The sequence below is a fragment of the Gossypium hirsutum genome, chromosome A01 (assembly GCF_007990345.1).
Source record: "Gossypium hirsutum isolate 1008001.06 chromosome A01, Gossypium_hirsutum_v2.1, whole genome shotgun sequence".
Taxonomy (NCBI): domain Eukaryota; kingdom Viridiplantae; phylum Streptophyta; class Magnoliopsida; order Malvales; family Malvaceae; genus Gossypium; species Gossypium hirsutum.
The window spans coordinates 35,459,063-35,469,810 of record NC_053424.1 but is presented as its reverse complement, the minus strand read 5'-3'; the positions used below and the strand labels follow the sequence as shown (position 1 = coordinate 35,469,810).

At 34.9% G+C, this 10,748-nt stretch overlaps 1 non-coding gene across 1 annotated transcript; it reads right to left on the bottom strand.

Moving 5' to 3' along the window:
* Positions 1–8,670: 8,670 nt before the first annotated feature.
* Positions 8,671–8,776, bottom strand: LOC121206519 (small nucleolar RNA R71). The gene has a single exon (XR_005901561.1). It is a non-coding gene; the product is annotated as a small nucleolar RNA R71 (small nucleolar RNA).
* Positions 8,777–10,748: the final 1,972 nt, after the last annotated feature.

Below are 10,748 nucleotides of genomic sequence, written 5' to 3'. Positions count from 1 at the left end.
TTGACATTAGAGGTAGTTTTCATCCAACCGAAGCACCAATCAGAAAAATAAATTCAAGGGCATTTTGGGTAACAATTTTGGGTCAAAATAGCTACTAAAAGATCCCAATTTTGGTTGAGGAGAGGAGCATTAGGCATAGTTTAGTGTATGTTAGGGATCGACCTAATTAAGCAACAAACAAGTAAAAATAGCGAAATAAATTGAGAAATTGAACACACAAATTTAACGTGGAAAAACCCCTCCAAAGAGGATAAAAAACCACGGGCAAATATAATCTTACTTTAATGGAAAAAGAACGAAGAGTACAAAAGATGGAGAAAAAAAAACTAAAACCCAAAAACAAAGAACCCTCAAAACATAAATACTAAAATTCTCTAAAAGTTTTATGAGTTCTAATATCTAATGGGTGTATTTTCTAATGTTGTAAAAGAGCCTAGTTATAGGCTAAATTCATAGGTCAAATAATAATAAAATAATCTAGACCAATTAGAGTTTGATTGAAACAAATAAATAAAGTTTAACTAGAAGGTTGTTTTTAAAATTTGACTAAAATAGGAGTTATACTTAACAAATCTCCACCTTAATTCATATTTCCACAATGCCATCTTTGCTAAAGCTCGCCACTGGCCTATCTTGAACTATGAAGGGAATTAACTGAGTCAAATCTATGCTAAGAAACTGGAAAACTTCTAGCCTTCGACTTGTACATTACCAAATCAAAACTGACCCAGGTCTAATTTTCACGCACACAATGCCCTGGCTTTTCAAAACCTACATCCAAAAGAGAACCTCTCTTCAAAGAAATGGTCATACCTTTTTCCCTCCTATGACCAAGTTATCTCCGTTCCAAATGATTTGGCATCGACTCTGTAACAGACGAAGGACGTTCGATTTCACCGGTCACTATAGAACCTTCCAGAATATAAAGATTGTTGGTCCTTTTACCTTTTAACAAAATGAGAGCTCCATGAGATTCCTTAATGTCACTCGACTCAATCTTGATTCTGCATCCTTTTAAGTCTAAAATACTCAAGAAGATGAGATTCTTTCGTAAATTAGATATCTGAGAGTGTCTTAATTGTTCCATCTTGCATCCTAATTTTAACAGTACCAATACCAATTACCTTACTGGATGAATCATTTCCCATGCGCACAACTCCACCTTCAACCGAACCGTATGTGGAGAACCATTCTCTATTGGGACATATGTGGAAAGAACATCACAAATCTAAGATCCACTCAGATGTAAGCTCAGAGTTTTCGCTTGTTGATACTAACAAGAAATCTTCACCACTTTCGTTGGCCAAATTAGCACCAACTACATCTTCCTCCTTACTCTCAGCAATCTTTTTATTTCGCAATTTATAAAAATCTACTTTGACGTGACCTAACTTCTTACAATAGCGACACCTTTTGCCTTGCTTCTTTGATGCTACCAAAACGGAAGCTTGCCTATTTGTCTTACTATCCAAACCAAAATCATTATTGAGTTTGTCTTTACTCAACAAATGACCGTTCACATCTTCGAACGAGAGTTTGTCTCTGCCATAAATTAGAGTCTCCCTAAAAGACTTGTATGAAGGGGGTAAAGAGCACAATAATAGCATAGCCTGATCTTCATCGTCAATCTGAACCTCAACGTTCTTTAAATCATTTAAAAGAGTAATGAATTGACTAATGTGATCTCTAAGAATCTCACCTTCGTTCATGCAAAACGTAAATAGACATTGTTTCAACACTAAACGGTTAGTTAGAGACTTAGTTGCATAAAGAGTTTCTAACCTTTTCCGTAAGGTAGATGAGGCTTTCTCCATCAATACCTCCTGTAATATCGTATTTGCGAGGCACAACTGGTTTGTAGACAAAGCCTTTTCATCAAGCTCTTCCCATTTTGTTTTATTTAAATTCTCAGGCTTTTTCCCAGTAACAACATTTTTCAAGCCGGATTGAACTAGAATTGTCTTCATCCGAATTTGCCACATATTGAAATTTGTCTCACCATCAAACTTCTCAATTTCAAACGTTGTTGTTGCCATATCTAAACGAGCTAATTTATGAAAATTAAACTAGCTCTGATACCACTTGCTAGGGATCGACTCGATTAAGCAATGAACAAGTAAAAATAGTGGAAGAAATTGAGAAATTGAACATACAAATTGAACATGAAAAAACCCCTCTAAAAATAATAAAAACAACGGGCAAAGATGATTTTACTATAATGGAAAAAGAACGAAGAGTACAAAAGATAGAAAAAAAAACTAAACCCCTAAAACCCAAAAATAAAGAACCTTCAAAACGTAAACACAAAAATTCTGTAAAAGTATTATGAGTTCTAATCTCTAATGGGTGTATTTTCTAAAGTTGTAAAAGAGCCTATTTATAGGCTAAATTCATAGGTCAAATAATAAAATAATCTGGACTAATCAGTATTTGATTTAAACAAATAAACAAAGTTTAACTAGATGATTATTTCTCAAATTTGACTAAAATATGAGTCATGCTTAACAGTGTAGTTTTCTTTAGTCATTTTAGGGTTTTACACTTTCTTTTTCCATAGTTGTAGTGTTAATTTCTCTGCATTTTCTTCTTATTCTTATCATTTTTTATGTTAGTTACTATTGTAGCTAGGGTTTATTTGCACTATTAGTACTCCTGTTTTACTTGTAATGACATTCACTCTTTTACTTGATGTTATTTCAGTTTCATTTAGTTTAATATGTTAAAAACTTAAACTTTAATATTTCTTTGTAACATCCCGTTTTTGGTCAAAACAAAACAGTGGTTTCGAGACCATAAATATGAAGTTGGAATTATTATTTTATTATTATTTTAATGTTTGCGACATGAAAATAAGATTGTGTGAAATTTTCATTAAGAAATTTTATCATTTGAGTGTTTAATTTGATAAAAAGGACTAAATCATGTAAAGGGTTAAACTTGTGTTCTATTAGCTAAGGGTGTCTAATAGCTATAGAACCTTAAACTTAAGGTCCTTAAGTGGTAATTAGACCATTATTATGATAGTGGATGATAGTGGCTTGGGAAATTTGAAATAATTAATGTACATTAAGGTTAATTTGGTAAATTAGTTAATAAAGAATAATTAAAACAAAACAAAAACCAAAATTTTTAAGTTGTCATCTTCCTTAGCCGATTTTCACAAAGAAGAATAGCCATTCTTAGGGCTTGATATTCGGCCATGCTTCTCATGCTCAATTAGGTATGTGTTTTGTCCCGTTTTTAGTGATTTCTATGTTTTTGAAATCGTTGCAACTAAGTCTAGCTAGCCCAGGGACTAATTTGCAAAACTGTTAAAGATTTTGAATGTTGACATTGATGAATGAGCATGTATTTTGGAGTTTCTTGATAGATTATGAATGCTTGTTGATAGATATACAAGTTTTGTTAAGTGATTTTTAGTAAAAATGGAAATTAGGGATTAATTTGTGAAATGTGAAATAAATAAAAAATATGGGCTGCTAGCAGTATAATAGTAATTCGGCTACTATGGGTTGTGGTTAAATTTAATGAATTTTTTTTGTGAAATAAGGACTAAATTGTAAAAATGTTAAAATATTAGGGGCAAAAGTGTAAATGTGCTTTAAAGAGTGTTTTGGACTAAATTGAATAGAGGGATAATTAAATGAGCTGATTTTGATATTATATAGATCAAGAAAAGCAGAATTTGGAATTAGATCGAGGAAAGGACAAAGTACTCGATAAATCGACCAATTTCATCGTTTTTGAACCCGAGCAAGTTCGTATGTAAGAAGCATTGTTATAGTTATACTTTAAATGCTTTGATATTGCATAAATTGTGTATTTGAGACTACAGTCTTGTTTGAAGATGATTCGGCTAATTATGGGAACTTAGTGTACGAAATCGAGATAACTTCGGTTATATATTGCACTTAGTGTGCAAGATTGAGATAGCTTTGACTATGTATATATATTGGCACTTAGTGTGCAAAATTAATACAGCTACGACTATTTATTTTGCACTTAGTATGCAAGTTTCCCGAGGATCCAAAAATATTCCAAATGGTTTAACAGATATGTTAAATATGTGAATGAGTATAAGTTAAATATGGGAAGGTACAAGTATGTACATGAATCGAGTAATACACTGAAAGGATGAAAAATTAAGGAAATTACATCTAAATTGATAGATGCAAATGTGGTAGGTTGGTGATATATTATGAGATATGTTATGTTATGTTTTTGGCTTAATTTGAGTTTATATAATGAATTGATATAAATGCTATATGAACTTACTAAGCTATAAAGCTTACTTTGTGTATTTCTTTTTGTTTTATAGTGTTTCTAAAGCTAACTTATATTTGGGGACTGTCGGAGATTGCTTCACACTATCCAACTATTAATTGGTACTTTTGAAATTAAGTTTTTGGTTATATGGCATGTATAAGGACTTTGGTCACTTTGGTTATGAGATGATAATGATTTTGGTCATTTGAAATGAATTGTAAATGTATATGTTTTGGATTGTATATATAGGCATGTGAGTTAGCTTATATTGGTGATTTTGATGTGTATATATGTGTGCATATGGTTTATGTTATGTGATTGAGGTTGGATTAATGATGCTTATTGATAATAGGTAATTTGAATGTCAAATGGTTGATAATTGAGAAGCTATGTGCTTGTGAATTAGTGCATGATGATGCATGTTTGGAAAGGTTTAATTAGATGATTTGAATATGTAAAGTTGGTATGATTTGAATGAGTAAAACATGAAATTATAAGAATGTTAGTTGTTGGTATTGAAATGGTATGTTTTAGCCTTTATTGTGGTTGAATTTGGATGCACACTTATGCTATGAATGAGTACCATTTGAATTGTGTAGGTGTGTGCAAATTGGGGTGGCAAGATGGCTTGGTAAATAACCTATTTTTGTCCACATGGGCAGAGACACAGGCGTGTGTCTCAGCCGTGTGTGACATACAGTCAGGTTACACGGCCGTGTGTCCCCTGGTGATGACTTAAAAACCAAGTCAGTATGCTCTACACGGCCTCACACACGGGTGTGTAACATGGCCATGTGGCATAAGTCAATATACACTATAGGTTTGGCACGGCCTGGCACACCGGTGTGTATGGCCTTTTTTAGGGCACACGGGCTAGCCATACGGGCATGTGTGTTGGCCGTGTGACCCAAGTTAGAGTGTTACGAGGGGGTCGGACATGGGCTAAGACATGGCTATGTGTTCCCATTTCGAATGTCCATACGACCTGTGACACCGGGCCACACAAGCGTGTGTCCCCTGTTTTGAGAAAAAAATTTAAGGTTTCGTGAAAGTTTCTTAAGTTATTGGTTTAGTCCCGAACCACTCCCAAAGCATGTTTAGGGCCTTGTAGGCTCGTTATAAGGACATTATGCTTAAGTTTGAATAATGTTTGCATGAAATGTGAAATTATATGTGAATTGAATGTTTAAATGTTTTATAAGTTCGATAATGCTTTGTAACCCTATTCCGATGTTGAATACGGGTGAGGGGTCTTATATTCTTGTTTATCATTTTGCTGCTGAATGCTCATATTTACTTTTCCTTTAAGTTTTCCAAGTTAAAAAATCTCAACTTCTATTTTCTTGTTAAGTTTGATGTTAATGGTAGTCATGTTTTCTTCTTGTATGTTTGTTAGCTTAATTTTTATCATGAGTAACTAAACCTTAAGGGAGTTGGTTGATGGAAATGTTGGGTAAGTGATTTTTGGCTTCGGGAACTAAATTGAAAAACTAGACTAAACTGAATAGGCTTAAAAGCTTAGGATTGACGCTCCTAAGGGAAAATCAAGATAAGTGTTCCTATTTTGGGTTAGTCGGTGAGGTTAATAGATAAACCAGACTAATTTATCTAGTTTGGTAAAGTTGAGGCCGAGAGGTAAAATGGAGCCAATTTAGGAGTAATTGCAATTTAGATCCCTAATTCGAAATTCAATAAACCACATTGAATTCAATTAATTGTTGGATCACTGGTACACCCCATGGTGCAGCGGAAAAATATTACGGCGATCATCAACCATGGATCCATAGATGAGGAACGAATCGAGTTAAAACAAGGGTTGAAAATATACCTTTTCAAAACTGAATGAGTGACGAAAAGCATTGTTGATAGGATCCCTTTTGGAGATGTCGATTCCAAGCTGTAGCAATAACGCCTTGGCCTCTACGTAATCCACCCAATCAAAGAACGAACAACAAAGTTCTCTTGAACTTTTTAGAGAGAATTTCCAAGAATGGCTGCCAGACCTTTTTATTTGTGTTTTTTGGTAACCCTAACACATAAAGGATTCGTATTTCTTTTATTTTTTTCTTTGATATCAAATATTAAGACAAAAACGACATTACTCCCTTATTTTTAGAGATACAAATGGAAAGTCAAAAAAAAAATATTTTCTTTCCAAAAGGATATCAATTTCCATGTCCTTTATATTTTGACCAAAAATATTATAATTGTTTATATTAATAATTTTAGTAAATTATATTAAATTAATATTTTGTATGAATCAAATTCATATATTAATTTTTTATTTCTCTATTTATGTACAACAAGATTATACGTGATAAACCGTAATTCGTACATATTTCTATCCCATGCTTAGCACATTTTATGGATGATTTTTCCTTAAATTTGGTGAATTCGATGCTCCTAACGCCTTAATTTCATGTTTTATACTTAGGTGAGCATAGGAGACTGAAAGGAACGAGAAACGGGCTAAAAACAGAGAAAATGGGCCAACATACAAAATCAACAGGGCCTGGACTTCCTCACACGGGCAAACCACACGGTCGTGTCAATTTGGAAGAATCGAAGCACGACTCACACGGGTAGACCACACGCCCGTGCGTATTTAACAGGCTTGACCACGGCCTGAAGCAATCGTACACGGGCGTGTCCTTGTCGATCCCAAGTTTAGTCCAATTCAGAAAAAGCCAATTTTGAGGGTTCTTAGGCATTCTAAAGCCTATAAATACACCCTAGAGGAGGAGGGAAAAGGGGCCATAGAGAAGGAAGCAGAGAACTACTCAAGGAAAGCCGATTGATCCATCTCAAAAGCCGGATTCATCATCAAGATTGAAGATCTCCCCTCAATTTCCTTTCAGGAGTTTTAGGTTTTTGTTTATGTTTTGTATTCATTATTCTTCTGAGATGTTTACCTTTTTAGTTATGAACTAAAACCCTTAAATACCTAAGGGGAATGAAACCTAAGACAGATCTTGTTATTATTATCTGAGTTGTATGATAAATATTTGACTTGTTCTTAATTATGTGTTCTTAATTCTTGTTTTGATATTCTAGGATATTGATTCAAGTTAAGCTCTTATCCAGAGGAGGAATAGACCCTGTCTAAGAGTACATTTGTCATAATTAAGTGGAGTTGATTGCGCGCCTAGAGATAGGGTAACAAGATTTTGCCGGATTAGGGTGAAACCTAATAAGGGGATCCATATATCGAGTTAATGCAACCCTCGGGAGTTAATTAGAAAGAGATTTCAATTATTCAACCTAGGGTTAGACATTGTTAGTCTCGAGAGGGATAATAATATAACTTAGGGATTTCTACGGATCAAGTCAAATGAATAAATCGTCCGATTCAAAGTCAAATAACAAGTGAAGTCTAGGTGGATTTTTCCTTAGGTATTGTCTTAATTCAATCGTTTTTCCAAAAGTAATTCCCCAATTCTATTTTCTTTGATTTCTTAGTTTAGTTAATTAGTTAGATAAATAAAATCCTTTTATTTTTTAGACTGGATAATAAAAAGAAAGTTAATACTAGTACTTTTACTTCCTTTGGGTTCGATAATCCAGTCTTGCTAAAGTTATACTACTGTTCGATAGGTACACTTGCCTTCATCGTGATAATAGTTAGTTTCAAGAACGATTCATTATAAATATTTAAAACCTGTCACGAATATCACGTATCAAGTTTTTGGCGCCGTTGCCGGGGAACTAAGATATTAGGAACACTCGATTTTTATTACTTTAGCCATTTAATTTTTCTACAATTTAAGTTTTATTCTAATTTTTATTACTAATTCTTCTTTTTCTCTTTTTCTGGCAGGTTCTTCTAGTTTATGACTAGAAGAAACCCGTTAAGACCATTACTTTTTAACAGTGAGATCGATCGCACAGTTCGTAGAAACCAAAGAGAAATAAGGCAAAGGTTAAGATGCACAGAGAACGAGAAAGAAAACGATATTCAAACCACAACCAAGGAGATGGCTAAAAACCAAGAAAATCCGCTACCTCCTACAATTGCTGTTAATCAAAATCCTGCTCCGCGCACTATGTATGATTATGCTAAACCTAATTTAACAGGAACTGAGTCAAGTATAGTTAGGCCTGCTATTGTTGTAAATAATTTTGAACTGAAACCTAACACAATTCAAATGATACAATAGTTTTTTCAGTTTGATGGTTTGCAGGACGAGGATCCCAACGCTCACTTGGCAAATTTCCTAGAATTTTGAGATACCTTTAAAATTAATGGCGTTTCTGATGATGCCATTCGCCTTCGGTTGTTTCCCTTTTCGTTAAGGAATAAGGCTAAACAATGGTTGAACTCGTTACCACGAGGGTCAATCACTACTTGGGAACAAATGACTGAAAATTTTTTATTAAAATATTTTCCACCGGCTAAAACAACCAAATTACATAATGATATCAATTCTTTTGTGCAGATGGATTTAGAAACACTTTACGATGCATGGGAGAGATACAAGGACCTTTTAAGAAGGTGCCCTCACCATGGGTTACCGCTTTGGCTACAGGTTCAAACGTTCCATAATGGCCTGAATCCTTCGACTCGGCAGATGATTGATGCAGCCGCTGGAGGAACTATCAATAATAAGACACCTGAGATGGCTTACGAATTTATTGAGGATATGTCATTGAATAACTATCAATGGTAAGTTATGAGAACAAAGTTGACGAAAGCAGCCGATGTTTTCAACCTCAACGCGGTTACTATGCTATCTAACCAAGTAGAACTCTTAAATAAAAAGATTGACGGATTGTGTGGTTCTCCTCTGGTACATCCAGTGATGAGGTGCGATTTGAATGGAGGAGGAGCATGCACAGAATATCAACCCTTCAACCCTAGCATCGAGGAGGAACAAGTCTAATATATGAGTAACAATAACTCTAGATCCCAAAATAACCCATATAGTATAATGCAGGTTGGAGGAACCATCCCAATTTCTCGTGGGGCGGTCAAGGAAATCAAAGGCCACAACATCCTCCGAGTTTTCAACAACCACTTTACCACCAAGAAAAGAAGCCGAACCTTGAGGAGATGCTAACCAAATTCATCTCGGTGTCAGAAACTCGTTTTCAGAATACTGATACAGCACTTAAAAATCAACAAGCATCAATCCAGGGGCTCGAAACTCAGATTGGGCAGCTCGCTAAGTTAATTTCCCAATGACCACAAGGTAGCCTACCAAACAACACTGAATCTAACCCAAGGGAGCAACTCAACGCAATTGCCATTCAAGATGAGGAAGGGTTAGTTGCAAAACTAAGGCTAGAAACGGTGGTAAGCAAAGGTAAGAATGAGGTCGGCCAAAATAACCTAAAGTCGGTAAGTACAGAATATAAACCTCGTGTGCCATACCCTAATGCGACAAGGAAAGACCACTCAGACGAACAATTTGGTAAATTCCTTAAACTCTTAAAAAAATTACATAGTAACTTACCGTTTATTGAAGCTCTATCGCAGATGCCAAACACAATGAAATTTTTAAAGGAGCTTTTAGCAAATAAGTGGAAGTTGGATGAGGCTTCGCATGTGAAGCTAAATACAGTTTGCTCAGCTATTCTACAAAATAAACTACCCAAAAAATTGAAAGATCCAGGGAGTTTTACAATTCCTTGCTTAATTGGTAGTTTAGATGTTAATAATGCATTAGCTGATTTAGGGGCTAGTATTAAAGTCATGCCTTACAAAATGTTTAAACAACTAGGTCTTGGGAAACCCAAATAGACTAGGATGAGCATTCAATTGGCAGATAAAACTATAAGATTTCCTAGAGGTATTATTGAAGATGTGCTAGTTAAAATCGATAAATTTATATTTCCCGTTGACTTCGTTGTTCAAGACATAGAGGAGGATAGCAACACTCCTTTGATTTTAGGAAGGCCCTTTTTAGCAACTGCTAGGACGATTATTGATGTTGGCACAGGTGAGCTCACACTTCGTGTGGGAGATGAAACAATCACCCTTCAAGCTCGCAATTCAGGTAACACATCGAAAATTGAAGGTGATTGTCTAAACCATTCTACTAAAACTGACAATATGGTGCAACCTACTTTGCAGGAAATAAACTTGAATGAAGTACATGAGCCATTTTCAAGCAATAGTAGAGGACCTATTCATAAAGAACGAAGGCTACAAATCGAGGAGCTAGATGAATGGAAGACACATAAACCGAGAACACACGATAAACCAAAACTACGCCAGAACAATCTCAATACCTTTCCAAATCAACTTAAGGTTGGAGATAAAGTTTTATTAGATGCCGCAGATCCTCAAATTGTCACTGCCTAATCAAATGAAGAAATTCCTCTTACGGTACTTAGCATTTTCCCATTCGGTACAGTCGAGGTAAGTCATCCTAAGTTTGGCACTTTTAAGGTAAACAATACCCGCCTAAAACCTTATTTTGATGAGATTCATAACGAGAATAAGGAGTATAAACTCCTCTAACCACCTTGACCATTCAATG